This window comes from Pinus tabuliformis, chromosome 2_2 (genome assembly GCF_031772625.1).
Source record: "Pinus tabuliformis cultivar Carrire ecotype Pingquan chromosome 2_2, CPIR1, whole genome shotgun sequence".
Classification (NCBI taxonomy): Eukaryota; Viridiplantae; Streptophyta; class Pinopsida; order Pinales; family Pinaceae; genus Pinus; species Pinus tabuliformis.
This window is the reverse complement of record NC_142300.1, coordinates 1276334970-1276356754: the sequence shown is the minus strand read 5'-3', so window position 1 is coordinate 1276356754 and position 21785 is coordinate 1276334970.

Sequence of the window (21785 nt, the reverse complement as noted above, 5' to 3'; positions counted from 1 at the left end):
ATTCTTATTCTTCAAATATGGGAACTTCTTCATCATCATAATCAATAAGAATATCCTTTGATTTTTCATCAAATATGAAATTGTTGCTTAATTCAACACATATTCCTTCCTTGATGTAGATTCTATAAGCTTTAGAGGAGAGACTATATCCAATGCATATTGCCTTGATACTTGTAGAATCCAACTTCTTTTGATTGTCTTTTAGAACATGGATGTATGTTGGACTTCCATGGGTTCAGAGGTGATCTACACTCGGCTTCTTTCTTGTGAATACTTCTTCGAGTGTTGTATTATCAAGACTTTTATGAGGAATTTTATTTTGAATGTACATGACTGTAATTTTTGTTTCTCCCCATAATAATTTTGGTAGGTCTTGATCAAGGAGCATAGTTTGAATGCTTTCTTCCATTGACCTATTCTTCCTTTCGACCAATCCATTTTGTTCGAGATAATAGGGAACAATGAGCTCCCTTTTAATGCCCACTTCCTTACAATATGCAACCATTTCCTTAGAAGTTTATTCCCCACCATTATCAGACCTTAGAGTTTTTATCTTTCTTTCGGTTAGGGTTTCCACTTCAGCCCTAAACTCCTTGAATTTATCAAATACTTCATATTTTGTTTTGAGGAGGTAGAGCCATGTATTTCTAGAATAGTCATCAATGAATGTCACATAGTAGAGATGTCCTCCAAGTGATTTTTCAAACATGGGCTCACACACATCGGAATGAATGAGGTCTAATATTTCTTTAGACCTAGTTTCACTATTATGAAATGGATTTCTTATATTTTTTCCCAAAGAGCATCCTTGGCACACACCTTCATGATCTAAATTCATATTGGGAATACCATGAACCCACTGATTGAGGGATGACCTTATAATGTAGATGACCATACCTCCTATGTCATAGCTCAATGGGACTTATTTCCATATGAACCAAAGCTTGAGGAAGTGGTGTAATGACTCTATAAAGGATTTCTTCACAAACTCCAATAACCCTAGCCTTATCAATGCTAGGGTCTTTTCCCTAAACTAATACGTTTCCATCAACAAAAGCAACTCTTTTCTCTTTATCTTCTAAACAAGAAATAGAAAGAAAATTCTTTTTTAAACCTAGAACATATAGAATGTTGTTGTGGTGCAGCTTCGATCCATTATCTAGCTTCAACGATGTTGATCCTAGGCCTCTAACAACATAGATTTTGTTTTCACCCAATTCCACTCCATGAGAAGATGGCTCCTTTGATAGTGTATGAAGCTGTTTACTTTCTCTTTTCATGTGCCTTGATGCTCCACTATCAATGATCCATGCATTTTCATCATTAAGAGAACTTGTCAGAGCATCCAAGAATCCTTGACTTTTGACCTTGTTGAATAAGTAGTAGATGACCTTATTTATCCAACTTTTAGTAGTGTTGATACCCATTCTTATGTAGTTCATCAAAGAGGGATAATCCATGCCAACAAAGTGATCGTCGACTTTTCTTGACCTTAGCTCTCATACCATGTTGGAAAATCAATGAAAATAGATTAGGATTTGATTCTCCTTTCTTGATAATTACTTGTGAATTGTGTTGCCTTCTTTTACTTTTATTATCTTATCTTTCATTAAGCAATTACCATATTATGTGTGTATGAAGATCACAAAACAAGGGACATAAGATCTAGGCACTATGCTAGGGAAAAACCCCCCTCGAGGGGAAGACCCATTCAAAAATTCTTCCTTTCAATAGTATTCTTTGAGACTCTTTACCCTAGAGAAAGACCAAATGTTGTAGATCTAACCCGAAAATATTTGAGAATAGAGAATAACCCGATAATAACAAGATAGAAATAGATGGAAATGATTCTTTATTAATCACACCCTTAAGGTAGGGCAACACCATACTTTCACTCCTTAAGGAAGGAGAACACTCCACAAGCCATATGCCTGTTCATACAAGAATACTTCTCTTCATCTTCATATCCTCCATGTGGAGTCTCTAGCCTTTATATAGGCCTCATACATACAATACCATGTACCATTACCATGGTTTCCTTATACCATCAACTAATACCATGGGCCCCTTACATTATTATTAACTACTTGTGGTCCCTTACATGACATGGGTTAACCACCTTATTTATTACTATGGCCCATCCCATTATTACATTATTACCTTGGGTACCTCCCTTGGTACCCCATATTATCCCCCCTAGGTACATAACATTCCATCCCCCTTAAACATGTTTCGTCCTCGAAACATGGGAAGAACATAAATAATAAGATCTACTCAAAAGAGTAGTCCACTGATACCATGCACGTGCATCTAGCCATCCAAGAGAAAGGTGAACCCTCGATCTCGCTGGTGCCTCGCTCGCTTGAGATGGAATTTGACCGTGGCAGCTCTTCTGTGTTGATGTGTTGTGGGTGGATCTTCTCTCCTTTATATCCATCATGTGACTACTTGGTTTCCATGATGGTTGTCTTGCGGGGTGATGTGGGTGATGATATGTTGAAGTTTTAACCCACGATGGCTTTTGCTTGACTTCACCCTGTTGTGGTGTCTTCTTTTTCAATATGACTTCAACCACCGAGCCCTCCTCTGATGTATCATCACCTGTACCCTTTTCTTCTGCAGCCTCTGTTTGTGTTTGATTGTTGATCATCAAAGGCTCATCATCTGACGTGTCAGTCCCTTGAACATCTTCTGCTTCAGCCTCCTTGGACTCTACCTGCTTCTTAATGGAAATATCCTGTAATGTAATTTTCTTCTTTTTATACCAGAGCTTCAGGAATTTCTTCCCTCCACACCAAGTCAACCTCCAAAATCTTTGACTTATTTTCTGATCCAGGTGGATATTGGTGGCCACCTGCCAAGTCCACCTAGACCCCCACCATTGTCCCTCTTGACATTTTCAGTTTCCTTAATTATAGCACAATTTACTATTTTTAGCAGTTTTCGGGTCCTAAACTTCCAGAGCCGTTTTGAGGCCCTAAACGACGTTTTTTGGGAAATCCCGCTTCTGCGATGTTTTAGGTAAAAAATCGTTGTTTTCGTTATAGTCCTCAGAAATATCTTTTCAACGGGCTATCATGCGCGTAAAACGGAGATCGTATGCCAAAGTTACGACCCCGGGAAGTTGATGTACCAATTTACCCAAACGGGGCCCATAGTTTGGCGTTTTCATCTTCTAGGGTTAGGTTTTGGAATGTTAAGGGTTTTCCATTGTTTCTCAATAATAAATAGGCCTTCGAGCCTCATTGTAAAGACAGTTCGGAACAGTTCAGAGGCATGTAGCCGACACATCTCTTCTCAGAGATAAGCTACCATCGCCCTAGCTGGGTCATTTCTATTTGTAAGCATATTTCAGTATTCTCCATTAGTGAAATGAAGTATTATTTCCGCTGCATCTCTATTTTTATGGTTATCGCATCTCTGTATTTATGGTTATCTCTGTAATCTATTGCGTTCCTGCTTAAATCTGGATCAGTGGTATCAGAGCGGTCTGCTTTTTCTCTGTTTTTCTTTGCATGTCCCCGACGAGGTCGGGATATAAGGAGTTAGGGCTTGAGCTGGTTGAACCCTTGCAAGACCAGCCTCGCAAATCTCGACGGCCTCCCATGGCGGATAAGAAGAAAGACGAGGGAGCAGGAGATCCCATCAAAATCTTGCTCGAAGAAGCCCTCGAGCGACAACGGAACGCGATGATGGACAACTTTGCCCAAATCCTTCAGCGGCTACCCAAAGGTGACGCATCAGCTTCCAGCAGCTACTCTGGAAACGCCACACCGTTTAAGGTACAAGTTAATTTTGAAATCCCCATCTTCGAGGGTCAAATAGACGCAGATGCTGTAGATAAATGGTTAAATCTGCTAGATGGGTATTTTTCTGTTCATGAATTTTCAAGTCGGGAAAAGATTGTTTTCGCTCTTCTCAAAGCAGCCCCCCACGTCAAGGACTGGTGGGAGACCTACTGCGAGCAGAAGGATGAAACTACAGGCTCGCTATTCTCAGCCGCACCCACCTGGAATTCATTCCGAGATGCCATCAAGGAGCAATACTACCCTGTTGGAAGCTATGAGGATGAATACATAAAGTGGACCACGCTGCGGCAGGGAAGGGATCAAGATGTGCCAGAGTTCACCAATCTTTTCCATACCCTTTGCACGAAGTTGGGTATCAAGGATTCGGAGCAGCATCTGATACTCAAATACCGCGGTTGCCTGCACAAGTACATCTAGGAAGAAATGGAATTCCTGAACATCTCATCGCTCGGCATAGCATACCGATATGCCGTCAAGATCGAGCAGAAGTTTAAACAAAAGAAGCGAGACTTTGGATCTACAAATCCAAAGCAAGGGAAAGGTGCTCCTAAACCACAGAACAAGGGACAAAGCCAAGGCGGGGCAGCCCAAGACAACCCGCAAAAGCTACAAGCAAAGAACAGTGCCGCAAAGCCGAAAAAGGACACGGGAAAATGGTGTGAGTTCCATAAGAGCTCCACTCACAACACAAGTGAGTGTCGGGCCAAGCAGTCACTGATGGCCGAACTAAAGGTTTCAGAATCAGATGCATGTTCCGACTCTGAGTCAGAAACAGACAAGGGGAATGACAAAGGGAAGCAGATCATTGATGCGGATCCCAACGCCACTGTTGCTACTGCCAAGATCCAGAAAAATGAACCCGAAGATCCAGAGGAGGAGGAGCGTCTCTTCCACTCCCAGATGTGGGTAAGGGGCTCCCCACTACAGTTCATTGTCGATAGCAGGAGCCAAAAGAACCTCATTTCGGCAGAGGTCATGAAGCGGTTGGGCTTACCGACCACAGCACATCCACAACCGTACACTATCGGGTGGCTGCACCAAGGACGGGATCTTCGCGTGAGCCAACAGTGTCGCCTTCCATACAACATCAAGCCCTTCACAGATGAGGTATTGTGTGACATTGCTCCGCTTGAAGTTTGTGATGTATTATTAGGACAACCATACTTGTGGAAGCGACATGCTGTGTATGAATCAAGGCCCCGTGCTGTTATTATTACTTTGGGAAATCAGTTGTACAGGATACCAGAGGTAGCACCGCCTACTGCCATCTCTTTGATTACTGCAAAACAATGCAGTAAGCTCATTTCCAAAACTGGAAAATTTGTTTTCCTGATGATACGCCCTCAAGGAAAGAAGAAGACGGTGGCCACAACCTCCAGACAGGGCCCCTCTGCACGACAACTACAGATGGACAAGGTCGTGGAGGAGTACGAGGACATCTTCACCTCCCCCGTAGGGGTTCCTCTGCACTGTCAGGTCAAGCACTCCATCGATCTGACCCCAGGTGCACCCTTACCCAATGGACCAATTTATCGGCGCTCCGTTCTGGAGAACGATGAAATCAAGAGGTAGATTCAGGAGCTTCTGCAAAAAGGCCACATCCATCCGAGTTCATCGCCTTGCGGGAGCCCAATTGTGTTGGTACAGAAGAAGGATGGGACTTGGAGACTCTGTATTGACTATCGAGCGCTGAACAAGATCACTGTCCGTAATAGGTACCCGATCCCGCGGATTGATGACCTCCTAGACCAACTAAAGGGGGCAAAATATTTCAGCAAGATTGATCTGAAGTCAGGATATCACCAGGTACCAATCGAACCCTCTGATGTGTGGAAGACTGCCTTCAAAGCCAAAGAGGGCCTTTTTGAATGGTTGGTTATGCCTTTCGGGTTGACAAATGCTCCTGCAACCTTCATGAGGCTAATGGATGACATCTTGCGGCCATACACCAACTCATTTGTAGTGGTATACTTGGATGACATTCTGATCTTCAGCCAGAGTTGGGAAGAGCACCTCCACCACATCCGACAGGTTCTCCAAACACTGCGGCAACACAAGCTATGTGCCAATTTGGAGAAATGCACTTTTGGCATGACCCAGGTTCAGTATCTGGGATACATTATTGATGAACAGGGGGTGCATGTGGATCCAGCCAAGATCAAAGTCATTCGGGATTGGCCACCTCCGACCACTTTGACAGAGCTCCGTAGCTTTCTAGGTCTTGCCAACTTCTACCGCAGGTTCGTGTTGGGTTTTTCTCATATCACTTGGCCTTTGAGTCAAGTCACCAAGGGCGGGGCGAAGGCAAAATTCTTTTGGTCTGAATCTCAACAGAAGGCATTCATAGAGTTGAAAGATCGCCTCTGCACAACACCAGTGCTCGCTTTACCAGATTTACAACAACCATTTGAGGTCGAGACAGATGCCTCTGACTATGCTATTGGGGCAGTCCTTACTCAACACGGGCATCCTGTGGCATATCACAGTGAAACACTTTCAGACACTGTCCGGAAGTATCCCACTTATGATAAAGAGATGTATTCCATTGTACAGGCTTGTCGGCAATGGAAGCACTACATTTTGGGGAAGGAAACGGTCATCCACACAGACCACCAACCCCTATAGTTCATACAGACCCAAGGGAAATTGCAGAATGATCGCCATCAGAAGTGGTCCACATACCTACAACAGTTCCATTTGAATATCAAGTATAAGAAGGGCAGCACTAATAATGTTGCAGATTGCCTCAGCCGACCACCGATCATGGCGTTAACCACCGTCCTCAACTCTTGTGGGCATGAGGCTTCTGATTGGCCACTGCTCTACAAAAGCGACCCAGAATTCGGCCACACATACCAGAACCTCTTGGAGGGTCAGCATGTTCCAGATTTTCACCTCCAGGACGACCTGTTATGCCACTTGGGTCACCTTTGTGTTCCTTCAAGCGAGCGTGCCAAGATGATTTGGGAAGCACACTATAGTCGAGTTGCTGGTCATTTCGGGGTCGAGAAAACAGTGGCAGTGCTGCAAAAGTATTTCTATTGGCCGAATCTTTGACAGGATGTTGGGAAGTACATCAGATCATGTACTGCCTGTGCCATTGCCAAACCGACCATCAAGAAGCAAGGCCTCTATACCCCACTGCCTACCCCTAGCCAACCTTGGGAATCCATCTCCATGGATTACATGTCTGGCCTTCCTTCCACTAAGCATGGAAATGACTGTGTTTTTGTAGTCGTCGACAGGTTCTCGAAGATGGCCATCATGGCGGCCTGCAAGAAGAACATCACAGCAGAAGCCACTGCTAAACTCTTCTTTGAACGAGTTTGGGTGCACTTTGGGATTCCACAGTCTATCATCTCAGATCGGGACAGTCGGTTCCTCAGTACATTTTGGTCCAGTCTCTGGTCAATGCTGGACACCAAACTCACTAAGTCCACCGCCTTCCATCCTCAAACTGATGGCCAGACAGAGGTTATCAATAGGATGATTGTACACATTCTGCGCATGTACAACTCAAAGCATCCACGCACATGGGACGAGAGCCTCCCCTATGTTCAGCACAGCTACAACCGAGCTCTTCACAGCTCCACTGGCCATAGCCCTTTTCAGGTGGGCTTGGGATTCCAGCCATTATGCCCCATTGATGTGGCCATGCCATTTGCAGCTACTCACGCAGATTCTGCTCATGTCCAGTCTGAAACAAACAAGGTGACCAGCTTCATTGAGCACATCCAACATATTCGCCAGCAGGTCCATGACATTCTGGAGAAATCAAATGCCAAGTTCAAGCAGCGACATGATCAACATCGAGTGCCACACAAGTTCCAGGTGGGTGACAAAGTCTGGTTGCATTTACAAAAGGAACGCCTTACTGGAGCCTATCGGAAACTGAGACCACTCCGATATGGTCCCTACACCATTACTAAGGCTGTGGGAGACAATGCATTTGAACTCAGCATTCCCCCATTCCTTGGCCTGCACCCAGTGTTCAATGTGGACCGCCTTCGGCCATACTTTCCACCATTGCTAGATACATCCGACATTGCAGAACAGCTCACCCCCACAGAATTAAATCCAGATTGCATGGAACAAGCTGCAACTGATCGAATCATGGACACACAGATCAAGAATACTCACCGACAGAATATTCAACTGTATCGAGTTGTCAAAGCAGGCCAACTCCTTCACAATGGCAAGTGGCTCACCAGGGACCAAGTTCAGCAAAAGTTTCCCCATCTCATGGAGGAACTCAACGCAATGGGGACCATTGCTTCCTAAGGGGGGAGGAATGATCCAGGTGGATATTGGTGGCCACCTGCCAAGTCCACCTAGACCCCCACCATTGTCCCTCTTGACATTTTCAGTTTCCTTAATTATAGCACAATTTACTATTTTTAGCAGTTTTCGGGTTCTAAACTTCCGGAGCCGTTTTGAGGCCCTAAACGACGTTTTTTGGGAAATCCTGCTATTTTTTAGATAAAAAATCATTGTTTGCGTTATAGTCCTCAGAAAGATCTTTTCAACGGGCTATCATGCACGTAAAACGGAGATCGTATGCCAAAGTTACGACCCCGGGAAGTTGATGTACCAATTTACCCAAACGGGGCCCATAGTTTGGCGTTTTCATCTTCTAGGGTTAGGTTTTGGAATGTTAAGGGTTTTCCATTGTTTCTCAATAATAAATAGGCCTTCGAGCCTCATTGTAAAGACAGTTCGGAACAGTTCAGAGGCATGTAGCCGACACATCTCTTCTCAGAGATAAGCTACCATCGCCCTAGCTGGGTCATTTCTATTTGTAAGCATATTTCAGTATTCTCCATTAGTGAAATGAAGTATTATTTCCGCTGCATCTCTATTTTTATGGTTATCGCATCTCTGTATTTATGGTTATCTCTGTAATCTATTGCGTTCCTGCTTAAATCTGGATCATTTTCCAACAACTTCGACTATGCAACGACTTCTGGCATTAGGCAGTTTCCAACATCAGTGAAACTTGGAAGACTTTGATCTCCCAAACTAGGGCACGAAACAGAGAGAGAGAGGCACTTAAAGTTTGATTTTATTCTTCTCCTTAGATTCCACCCAACTTGCACTTTCTTCAGCTTCCTTAGACCCACTTCGACCTACTTCGCACTTCTCTAGCTTCTCTTGAGATATCGAATTAGCTTGAGATGTGATGCTCCAAATAACTTTTTTGCTTCTATATATAGGCTCCAAGTGAGGTCGAATTAGTGTCCTTACGCCGACTTGATCTCTTCTAGGCTGACTTGGTTTAGAGGATACATAAATTATATTTGACTCAATATTAAACCTTTTTACATGATTCAAAAGCCCAAGAAGGGTCTCTTTGAATATACAATGACTTTATAATCTTAATATTAATCCTAGGATTCCAAAATGGGGACTTTGACTAATATAATGATGACCCAAGCATGAAACTCATGCTTTAATAAGTCATTGTTACAATAATAAAATTTCTTTTCTTTATTATTTTGACAAGTACATTTCATGATGACTCAAATACATTAATGAAGACCGAACCTAGTTACATTTTCCAACATGATCCAGTTAACTAGCTTTTTTGCATTAGATTCTCCCTTAAATACATGCAAGTCAAACTTGACATCCAACTTGAAAAAATTATTTTTATGAGTTTTTCTACTTTTAGAACAATGAGAAGATGAAGAAGAAGTAGCACATTCACTAGAAGATGGGGATGGGGGTTCAGGTGGCTCTTCTCGTCCTCCACCTTGATTTATTGAGGTATGATCATCTAGTTATTTCTTCTTTTGCTTCTCCATTGTCTTTTATGCTCTACAAACATTTTGTCAACATTTCTGCCATGGTGTAGAAGACCTTGTGAAAATTGCGCTCTCCCTCCAACCGAGCATCTTCATTTTCCATTTTCCTTCTTCATGTTGCATGCATTGCTTCTGGATCAAATGAATTAAGTTTTCCTTCACCTCTTTGGAGCTTTGCCCTAATTATCATACACTTGCAATCCACATCAACAAAAGACCAACTCTGATACCAAACTTTATCATGATCTTTTCACTTCAATGATGCATACAAAATTTCATTTATCAGAGCATGTAACCATAAAATGCATACACATAGAATAAGTGTACATAAAATGCAACCATGAGAAGAAAAGACGTAAACAAGTTGATAATGGAGTTCACCCAGTGTTGGTTACGTCTTCGAGCCCTACTCAATGTGGGGAGGCCTCTTTCATTAATCTTCAGTGAAAATCAAATTACATACATATGCAAAAAGACGCCTTATACCTCCACTTCCGGGGATGACCTAAAAATTCACACCTATGCTAAATAAATGGACCGCACTGTTGAATTCGTGGAGAGAAAACGAGAAAAATGACTACAAAGTCAACCTTGTTCCACCCTGGTCAAATCTGGACCCCCAAGAATCTCCAAGATTCCTCAAAGATTCCTTCCTATGGGTTGACTAAAATTCAGTTGTCCAGATAACAAATTTTACCTCACCACCGTGATCCCTATGAAAAACTAAGTTAAATGAGTATAAACTCAATCTAATTCCACTCTGGTGAATTTATGGTGTCTAGGGAATCTTTTAGATTCCTTGCAGATTCTCTTTGGGGAATATTCTCTACAAGATTGTAGAATCTTCTTGAAAAACACACCTAAGAGGGGTGCAATTTTGGCAGGCATAGGGTTCTGCAGGCTAGGTTGGACGGGTTCCTCTGGTCGCTCTGATCTTCCCCCCTGGCACTAGTCAAATGAACGTTTAAATAATGTTGGTGGGCAAACATATCAAAGTCCACCCCATGGCGTGTTGGTGTACACCCAAATGGTCTCCCTATGAGACCCACATTCACATCGGGCAGAGGTTTTTTATTTGTTGTTGTTTATTATTTTTACGGTGGTTGTCCACCGGTGTCCGTTGTCCCACCGACCAACAATTATTTATTGTTATTATTTAAAATCCAACGATCATTTTTCCCACCAATTTTATCGAAGGTCATTGAAAAAATTAAATAGGCAATAATTTCGTCGTCACCGACCATCGTAAAGGTGCAAAATGTTGCCTAGTTAAGAAATCTGGCGAGCCGCTGACTAGGTGCCACCTGTCACAATCTGATTGGTCTGTACGTTTGACTAGGCTACTAACTAGGTTGATGATGTCACATGCCATGTGTCACCCCCTCATTGGTTGCTCATTGAATGTACTACCACATCATATGTTGATGTCAGCACCACATCATCATTGTGGGTCTTGCCTGCAAATTCTTTCGTTGTTTCCCAAAAACATGAGTGGGCCATAACTTTCGCACAAGGTTCAGATTGAGGTGTTGTTTACGTCGTTGGATTCAAGACGAAGAGATTTTCAATTTGAGATTGGTTTCACTGAGTTTTGAGAACTTCGAAAATTTGGCCTTTTAGTATCCACCTGGATCAATCCTCCCACTGAGGAGCTTTTGGTCCACCAAAAGCATGAGCACAATCTGCAATTTGTTGTACTCCCTTATTTGCACAACAAGTGCCCTGTCAAGCCACACTTCCTTCTCCCTCACCTTTGTACTTTGGAGCCATAAGTGATGAACCAACACCTCCATTCTATGTAAACCTGTAGTATATTCTTTGCAAATTACATACAAAACCAATTATGACTCAAACAACCCCATACTTGCAAAGATTTTATATCACACTCATTGGTCAAGTTTACATCAGAATCATAACAAAAACCATACCCAAATTGTCAACAAAAAAGGCTAAATACATCACTAATCACTTTTTCAATTGTTTCAGACATTTGATTTACAAAATGTTGGTGAGCACCAGTATTGCAGCAAGAATGTTGCAACCCCTGGGCTACCAACTTTACTTTTATCAACCTGGTAGTTCGTAACAAACTTGGAAGTGTCAGTGCTATATGCACAAGTACTAGTTCTCACTGCAAGTTGTCACTTGGTCAGCCGGTGCGAGATCACTAAGAACTCAAGCCAACTTCTATAGATTTTAGAAGAAGCTCTATATGTGATGAAAGGAAATAAATATTACTCTACAGATGCTATTCTGACTGTAGAAAGGAGAAAGACTGTAATGTAAAGCAAAACCTAGTAAACCCTAATTAACAAGCTAATTCTACTTTTGCTAAAAACACTATGAAAACCATGAAAGAAATGCCATTACCTACTCAAGGAAGTAAACAACATCTAACCATGCTATTTCTGGAAGTAAATAAGCGAAAAACATATTTTTGGATTTTTATGTGTTTTTATGTGAATTTAACATGCATCTAATTTGTTGTGTGTGAGTGTGGTAGCGAACAGGTGGCGTTAGAGGGCAGTTTTGGAGCTTGGGAGGATGTAGGATGGTGTGGATGTGTCCTAGGAGGTCTTAGGTGCCATTCTGGAGGCTTTTCCCACACTAAGCCTTCAAAAGAAAGCCTACAGGAAAAACTACAGGAGGCCTACAAGAGGAGGCCGAGAGCATTTTTCTCTGTTTTGAGGGTGTGAGAGTGGGTGGAAAGGGTGGATGAAAGTTGGAATGAGGTGTTAGGGCACCTAAGGTCTACCATGAATCACCAGGAGAGAGAAAGCTGATTGGGTTTGCTCAAGGAGTGAGGAAGAAGTTCTATGAAAAATGAAGGAAACTAGGGAAGAATTGAGGTGAGGTTTGGGAGACCTATAGGGAATGGATCAGATGGAGGGTGTGGTTTCTAGTAAGATGGCTTACTTCTGGAAGAGATCTACTACATAGAAACTGACAGTCAACCAAGAAAATCAAGCAACCAATGAAATGAGTGCATCTTAGGAAAAATAGAGTTTTGCATTAAAATGGCCTAAACTATGATGTATAGAAGGAAATGATGGGAAATTCTATAAGAAAGGAAAGCATGCAAAAGGACTATTGCAAATCAGGAAGTGCACATGATAAAGAAGATCTAAATCAAAGAAAAATTGGACTATCAACCTACTAGAGAGCTGCAAACACTAGAAGTCTTAGGAATGAGGAAAATCTGTGCTTTTTGGGCAGCAAGAGAGTCTTTACCTCAAATCATGGTCCCAAAGGGAGGAAGAGAGGCCAAGGCACTGTTGATAGCCTTTTGAATATTCTTTGATCACTTCTTAACCTACTACAGAAAGCACAAATGGAAGCAAGCTACTAAATCATCAAAAGCAACCTGTTCTTAACCATAAGAGAAATACATCTAACAACAAACTAATCTACAAACTAAAGTAAAGCATACAAATAAAAGTAAATAGAAGCTTGGCTGGTTGGATTGGGCCCTAACCCAAAAGCTTCAGCCCTCTGAGATAACTCAATGCTAGCTCAAAAAGGATTCCATCTTCATTATCAAAAAATAGCAAGATTACATAAAACTGTCATAAAATAGTAAGCTCGAAATTTGAGAAGAGTTTACACAAGCAAAAAAGTCGAATCTAGTGAGGCCCTAGGCCTCTCTACTTATACATCTGAAGCTACCAACAACTTCCTTAAAATCAGGGAGGCTTGGCTCCCAAAACTCGAGATAACTATCAATCATCTTCCACTTGCTCGACTGCCTTCTAGTGCATGATTCAGCTGCTTGTACTCTGAGCTGAATGAATGGGAATTCGAAGTGAGGAGCAATAAATGATGGGTATTCCCTCCTATAAGTCCTCTCCTCTGTCTACTTTGAGTTATTTTTGCAGTTTGACCACTAGATCCTTGACTTTGACCTCGAAATCCATCAATAATCTGCATTAAATACATGTTAGACCACATGGCATAATAACTAACTCAACTCACCCTATAAGCATAAATATAATCAGAAAATCATACAATAAGTTAAGAGAATGGTTGATTTGACTAGGTTAGGAGGTAAAATGAGCCCATATAATTACCCATGTATGAGGCTCATCATCACCCCCCTACTGAGGGTGTTGCTCATCCTCTGAGCAACCTAGTCAATCTCTTGGTCTTTCATGGCCCTGGTGGCCTCCCTAGCATTCCAGGCTTCTGATGTGGTCTGCTCATGTTGTCCATAAAATCCTACCTTTCTATCTATGTCCTTCCACTACTCCTTCTCTTCTTCTTCTCTTCTGCCTTCCAACATGCCTAATATGAGTTGCGGACTCAGTTTGAGGCCAATCCAGTTGACCTTCAGCCTTTGCATGGAGCGCTTGTACATTGGAACTCTTTTCAATGCCTCCTTCAGCCTCATGGGGGAATGGTATTCTCTGATCTGCAAGCTGTGGGGTAGGGTGTTCCATCTTCTCATGCATGCATGCACACAGTCATCCCCAAGTAGCCTAAGCATATCTTCAAAGTGTGCAATGGCTTGTTCTTGATTGGCTAGATATTTAGGGGCAATCTGAGGGTCATTGGCAAGCAGGTTGTGTGTGCTGATGAGTGCCATAGGATTTGATGGCTCAGCTCTTATCATCAATGGTTCATTCTACTCTTTTATTAACAATCTTTTCATTTCTGCTGCCCTCAATTCTTCATGGTTCATCCATGACGCCATGGCCATTAATTGCAGATCCCCTAGCTTGGCATTGGGGTCCCACACATTCAGGTCTGTGAGGGCCATGTTGTGTAGATAGAACTCTGCCATCTTTGCTTTCTCCTCGGAGGTGCTTTGGTCACACAAATCCATGAACTACTTGTAGTCTTGGAAAGGCATTATGCCTCTTTGTGCCAAAGTTTTTATTTGGAATTGAAGCCATTGATCCTTCAAATAGAGGCCATAAGATTTGGCTGGTGTTCTGCATTGTAATGCTTCTATGGATAAGCTGGCCATGTATGCCAAATGAGTCTCTTTCTCCTGTAGCTGCCTCCTTAGTAATTCATTCTCATTCTCAAGGTGGCTTCTTGTAATGGCTTCTCTGTCTCTGAGAGCACTCAATTCCTTGCCCATTTCCTGAGTTTGTCTTCCATGTGGCCAATATCCTCAACTTCTTTGGACTTGGCTATCTGCATCCACCTATGCGTTCTCACTCTCTCTTTTTCCAATTCGAAAAATAGTGGAATTGCAAATTTCTGTGGGATTATCTTGCCTCCCTCAAGTAGTCTATAATAGGAGTCAAGATTAGGCTGGGGGTCAGGTTCTTGTAGCTCTTGTGCTTCCTCTTTCACCTCTGGTTGTCCTCCTATCTTTTCCTCAAGTTTTTGTGTCTCCTGTAGTTTGGACAGTGTCTCCTGTAGGACTGTTTTAGCCTCTTGTAGGTCTGGTTTGGGGTCCTGTAGAATTGCCTTTCCCTTCCATGTAGAAGATCTTGTAGTCCTCCTTTCATAGGTTATGGGTGTCTTGGAAGGAGATTCTTTCACCTTGGCAGATGGTGAATCTTCAATGTTAATGGGAGTCTTTGATGAGGGCTGAGGTTTGCCTGTTTTAATTCTGGTACTCTTCCTTGCCCTGAAATACATGGAGGTTTTTCTTTTCCTCTTCTACTTCTGCTTGACTGGTGTACTGAGGGTAGTGAGGGCAGCTGCTGCTTCTCTTTCCAAATTTTCAGGGGACTCTTCTCTTTGCTCTGCCCTCTCTGCCTCCTTTTCTCCCTCTTTTGTTTCTTTTTCCTCCTCCTGCTTTGTCTCTTTTTCTACCTCCTGTTCTGTCTCTTCAACTCTCCCCTCCTCTATTTCTTTTCTTTCCTCCTTCCTCTCTTGCTCTGCTTTGTCACCACTGGCTTCATCTTCTCCTCCTTGCTGTTCTCCCTCCTTACTGACAACAGGACTGACATCATAGGTTAATGCCTTGATGCCATCCTCAGCTGTCATATTTTTGAAAACTTCCCATGCTATAGGGATTGTAAGGGTATGGAGGGCTTCTTCTATTAGGATCTTGATTAGGCCATGGTGAGATAGCTGCTGTGAATTTCTTTCTTGTACCTTGGTTATGGAGTCAATGAGGAACTGAAGGAGAAAGTAAGGGATACTGAGCTTTTGATGTGTTGGGGTATCCATGCCATATCTCAATTCTTGGAGGATTCTGAAATGATATCCATAAACAATGTTGTGCCTCCCCTCACAATAAATGTATTTGATCACTTGGTAGCTAACCTCATCCCAGGGATATGGTACACTAGCCCTCCTAATTCCATTTTTATCTTCAATAGGGGTTTCATTATCTTGGAAAAATTTCCTCTTGTCAGCCTGGCCAATTATTTTCTCATCTTTACTCCAAGGCAGCCCAAGAGGAAGGGTAGTGACCCTACTGATGAATTCAGGGGTTATTTCAACGGAGAGGCCTCTAATGGTTACAGTAGCATGAGTTCTTGTGTGAGGGACCAGAGAGAGAGCAAATTCACGGGCAATTTCATCATCAAACCCTCTAAACTTCTCAAAGAAATTCATCCAGTTTTCCCTTGTAAATATTTCCACCACTTGAGGATGTGCACAGAGTCTAGTGGAGTTAGTGGGCTCTTTTCTCATAAACCCCCCTGTCATACTGCCTATACTTCTTTTGAAAAACTAGCTATGGAGGTGGAGACAAAGAATTTTGGAGTGAAATAGAAAAACAGAGGGGACTGTGTTTTTTTTTTTAAACATAATTTTTTTTTACGTATTTCTACCCTCTTAAAGACTCATTTTATCTTCAATTTGAGACCAACTCTTTCACATTTTGATATTCAGCAAAGGGAATTCATGAACCCTACCTCTTCAAACTGAAATTTGTGCCAAAAATCATGTTTCCTCCCTTCGAAATAACTCACTGCCCCTCCTGTAGAAGCCCGTTGTCCCTCCTGTAGATTTCCTGTAGGTGCTCCAGTAGAAAACCTGTAGGGCTTTTGTAGAAGATGCCAAAAGCAAAAATATGGAGGAAATCGATGGAGGATGGTGGATACGAGGCTATGGGGGAATAAGATGACTATTGTGTGGCTGAGTTACGAGGAGAAACTGAAGAAAAGGTGGTGAGAATGCGCGGGGAGGAGTGCTCATTACCTTTTATCGCTGTTTTTGGTTATGAGTGCTGAGCTGGCAAGGTGTACGTTGCCTAGATTAGGACCGTTAGTCCCCACCTACTTGGTCATCATGAGCCCCCTCATAATCATCCCCTCATTACTGCATCGGAGTTAACTCTTCCTCCCACTACCTGTCCTTCGCATCTTTTGCTTGAGTTGACTGTGCACACGTGTGGGTGATATCTCGGTTAAGTGGAGTCAACTAAATGCGAATGGCCAAGTTAACTGGCCACCTTTCCCTCTTTCGATTTCAAACATCTCATTACCTTCGTATGATTCCTAATTACACAAATGCAAATAGAGGAGTGACTTAGCTACTTACCTATAATCCAAGTGTATTTGCTGCCATCGGCTGTGAGGTGCCGTGGCTTTCTCTCTTTCATGCCTTCATTTTCCTTCATGCATGTTGTCTCTGCTTGCTGATGTGTTGTTGTGTGTTTTTGCAGGTTCTTATTTTGTTGGAGCTGAGCTGCATGTGCCTTTTCAACCTTCAAATGTTTTGTCCCTTGCTGCTGGTGCTGGACTTCTATGGGATCACCTGCTACAGGAATTCCTATAGGAGCTCTTATAGTTGCTTCTCCCCTTGAAACTTCAGCTATTTCCTTGTGCTTGGAGCTCAAGAATGATGCTAGAGGTGGAGATGAATGATGGAGGGATAGTAGGTAAACTTCAAGTAAAGTTAATGGTGCCTTTTCCTCCTTTTTCTTTTTTTTTTTCAAAACTGAAAAACTCTTTTTCTATGTTTTTTCTTGGAAAGGAAAGAAAAAAAAATAATAATGATGCTTGGAGTGTGATGCAGGCTTGGAAATGATGGCAAGGAGGTTTGAAGATGGTAAGAGGGATTATAGGTTCCTCATGAATCTTTTCTTGTCCCTCAAACTGCCTCCTGTAGACACTTGGATCTTTGTAATTCCTACAGGAGCCTCCTGTAGAAAAACAAAGCCTCCTATAGAAAACACAATTTTGGAAGAAGAGGTACAATGGGGTGAAAGAGATGCCAAAAATGATGGAGGAAGGTGTGGAGAAGATGAGATGGATGCTAGTGTGAATGTCAGGGTCCCCTTGGCACCTTCTTCTGCTCCCTGTAGTCCTCCTGCAAACCTGCAATGCAATAAAAATTCATTTTTTCTTTCTCTTTTTTTTTTTTTTTGAAAACAACTAGGGCACCTCAGAGAGGTTTTCACCTTAATTGCCTACCCTGGGCACCTCCAAGGGAGGTTTTCACCCAGGGATCTTATTCTTTTCCCTTTTTTTTTGACATCACTGGGCCACCTCAGAAGAGGTTTTCAACCCAATGATGGGACTCAAGCGCCTCATGGAGGTTTTCACTTGAGTCCTTATTTTTTCTCTTTTTTCTTCAATGAGTGGGTGAAGTGGAAGCTAACACATGCTCCACTACCATCACTGTTTCATTCAAATCATTAGTAAACTCTTGCTTGGAGAGGGGTTTCTTGTAGACTTTCAACTGATTTCCATTGAAAAGCATGGGGATGGTTTCATCATCAATGGTTTTGATTAGAATTGAACCATTGTCATTGCATTTCTCCACAGTGTAGGGTCCCAGCCATCTTTTCCTCAGCCTGCCTTTGAAATCCTTGTATCTTGAATCATAGAGAGTGCCCAATAGCCCTCTTGGAATTGCTTCTCCTTGATATTTCTGTCATGCCATATCTTTCTCTAAAGCTGAACTACCTCTGTATGGAGAAGGGCTTGCAATCTGTATTCATCCAATCCATTGAGCTGAAGTAATCTCTCCTTCTGTGCATGGTTGAGGTTTAGGTCCAGTTGAGTTGCCATCCTTAGGGTATTGAATTCAAACTCTATTGACAACAAAGCCTTCTTCCCATATACCAGTTATAGGGTGTGAACCAGGTGGTGGTCTTCCATGTTGTGTTGTAGGCCCAAGTGGCCTCAACTAATTTGTCCGCCCAATCTTTTCTACTTCTGCTCACTACCTTGGTTAGGATCCCTTCCAATGCTCTGTTAGTGACCTTCACTTGCCCACTGGCTTGTGGATGGTAAGGGGTGGAAGTCATGTGCTTGATCTTATGATGTGTGAGCATGTCTTCCCAAATTCCCCTGAGCAAGACCAACTTCAGAGACTTAGGGTCAAGTGTACACCTGGACCTTTTGTAACTGAGATGGAACCTCTCTTCATAGTCTTCCAGGGACTCATCACTCCCTATGGTCATTCAGAAGATTCCTTCTTTAGTATCTTTTGACCTACAATAGTCTCGATACTTGTTGTTAAAGGCCTAATACATCTGAGCCCAAGTTGTGATGCTATTGCCAGGTAATCCCATGAACCAGCACAGTGCTGCGTCCTTGAGAGTATAAGGGAACAGTTTCAACTTTTGCTTGTCTTCTGCATAGTCATAAGTTCGACAAATGACAACAAACTTGAAAACGAAGGTGTCAGGATCTTCTGTAGTCAGACCATGGAAATGAGGTAGGGCTGAAGGACTTATATTCTTGATTTTGGTGCCCCCATTGGTCTCTTGAATGGGGAAGGTACCCTCTATTCTCTCTCCATTTCCCCTAGCATTTTTGTTTTCAGCCATTGGCTCCAGAGGAATGTTTTCTTCTTCTTCTTCCCCTATAGGTTCTTCAAATATGTCTGGATGTTCACCTAAGGGTTCTTCTTGATTGCAGCCACCGAAGAAGAGAGAAGGTTGGCTGTGTGAAGCAGTGGGGGTGTTGGGCAAAAATTTTCCTAAGTTATCTCTATTCCTATGAGGCATGAAAGGAAATATTTTTTGTTGGTTTTTTGTTTCTTTTTCCCCACACTGAAAGTACCTGCAGAAACTAAAATTGTGATTGAACAAAACAAATTGCAACTAGCTGAAATGAACTTGCTGAATGGAAATTTGCAGAATTGAAAAGGAAAGCAAGGAAATGCAGAACTAAAATAAAAGAAATGACTAGTCTACTTTTGCCGATATAAACTATTAGCATAATGTTGCAATAGGAAATAAAAGAAGGTAGTAATCATAGAATACTCTTACGCTTCCCCAACAACGACACCAAAAAGTGGTGAGCGCCAGTATTGCAGCAAGAATGCTGCAACTCCTGGGCTACCAACTTTACTTTTATCAACCTGGTAGTTCGTAACAAACTTGGAAGCGTCGGTGCTATATGCACAAGTACTAGTTTTCACTGCAGGTTGTCACTTGGTCAGCCGGCACGAGATCACTAGGAGCTCAAACCAACTTCTGTAGATTTCAAAAGAAGCTCTATGTGTGATGAAAGGAAAGAAATATTACTCTACAGATGCTATTTTGACTACAGAAAGGAGAAAGACTGGAATGTAAAGCAAAACCTAGTAAACCCTAATTAACAAGCTAATTCTACTTTTGCCAAAAACACTATGAAAACCATGAAAGAAATGCCATTACCTACTCAATGAAGTAAACAACATCTAACCATGCTATTTCTGGAAATAAATAATCAAAAAACATATTTTTGGATTTTTATGTGTTTTTGTGTGAATTTAACATGCATATAATTTATTGTGTGTGAGTGTGGCAGCGAACAGGTGGCGTTAGAGGGCGATTTTGGAGCTTTGGAGGATGTAGGATGGTGTTGATGGGTCCTATGAGGTCTTAGGTGGCCTTCTGGAGTCTTTTCCCACACTCGGCCCTCAAAAGAAATCCTACAGGAAAAACTACAGGAGGACACAGGAAAACTATAGGAGGAAAACATGGAAACTATAGGAGGCCTACAGGAGGAGGCCGAGAGCAATTTTCACTATTTTGAGGGTGTGTGAGTGGGTGGAAAAGGTGGATGAAGGTTGGAATGAGGTGTTAGGGCACTTAAGGTCTACCATGAATCACCAAGAGAGAGAAAGATGATTGGGTTTTCTCAAGGAGAGAGGAAGAAGTTCTATGAAAAATGAAGGAAACTAGGGTAGAATTGAGGTGAGGTTTGGGAGACCTATAGGAAATGGATCAGATGGAGGGTGTGATTGATGGTAATCTGGCCTATTTCTAGAAGAGATCTGCTGCATAGAAACTGACAATCAACCAAGAAAATCAAGCAACCAATGAAATGAGTGCATCCTAGGAAAAATAGAGTTTTGCATTAAAATGGCCTAAACTATGATGTATAGAAGGAAATGATATAAGAAAGGAAAGCATGCAAAAGGACTATTGTAAATTAGGAAGTGAAAATGATAAAGAAGATCTAAAGTAAAGCAAAACTGGACTATCAACCTGCTAGAGAGCTGCAAACACTAGAAGCCCTAGGAATGAGGAAAATCTGTGTTTTTGGGGCAGCAAGAGAGTCTTTGCCTCAAATCATGGTCCCAAAGGGAGGAAGAGAGGCCAAGGAACTATTGCTATCCTTTTGAATCTTCTCTAATCATTGCTCAACCTGCTACAGAAAGTACAAATGGAAGCAAGCTACTAAATCATCAAAAGCAACCAATTCTTAACCATAAGAGAAATACATCTAACAACAAACTAATCTACAAACTGAAGTAAAGCATAAAAATACAAGTAAATAGAAGCTTGGCTACTTAGATTGGGCCCTAACCCAAGAGCTTTAGCCCTCTGAGGTAACTCAATGCTAGTTCAAAAAGGATTCCATCTTCATTATCAAAAAATAGCAAGATTACATAAAACTGTCATAAAATAGTAAGCTCAAAATTTGAGCAGAGTTTACACAAGCAAGAAAGTCGACCCTAGTGAGGTCCTAGGCCTCTCTAATTATACATTTTAAGCTACCAACAACTTTCTTAAAATCATGGAGGCTTGGCTCCCAAAACTCGAGATAACTATCAATCATCTTCCACTTGCTCAGCTGCCTTCTAGTACGTGATTCGGCTGCTTGTACTCGGAGTTGAATGAAGGGGAATTCGAAGTGAGGAGCAATAAATGAGGGGGATTCCCTCCTATAAGTCCTCTCCTCTATCTACTTCAAGTTATTGCTATAGTTTGACCACTAGATCCTTGACTTTGACCTCGAAATCCATCAATAATCTGCATTAAATACATGTTAGACCACATGGCATAATAACTAACTCAACTCACCCTATAAGCATAAAT